A 545-nucleotide genomic window follows, 5' to 3' on the forward strand; every position below is an offset into this window, starting at 1 on the left:
GGAACTGACAGACAGACAGGACAGAACACACACACACAATATCGGAACTGACTGACAGACAAGACAGAACACACACACACAATATCGGAACTGACTGACAGACAGGACAGAACACACACACAATATCGGAACTGACTGACGGACAAGACAGAACACACACACAATATCGGAACTGACAGACAGACAGGACAGAACACACACACAATATCGGAACTGACAGACAGACAAGACACAACACACACACAATATCGTAACTGACTGACAGACAAGACACAACACACACACAATATCGGAACTGACTGACAGACAAGACAGAACACACACACACAATATCGGAACTGACAGACAGACAAGACACAACACACACACACAATATCGGAACTGACTGACAGACAAGACACAACACACACACACAATATCGGAACTGACTGACAGACAAGACAGAACACACACACAATATCGGAACTGACAGACAGACAGGACACAACACACACACAATATCGGAACTGTCTGACAGACACGACAGAACACACACACAATATCGG

Source organism: Littorina saxatilis, linkage group LG16 (genome assembly GCF_037325665.1).
Source record: "Littorina saxatilis isolate snail1 linkage group LG16, US_GU_Lsax_2.0, whole genome shotgun sequence".
NCBI lineage: Eukaryota > Metazoa > Mollusca > Gastropoda > Littorinimorpha > Littorinidae > Littorina > Littorina saxatilis.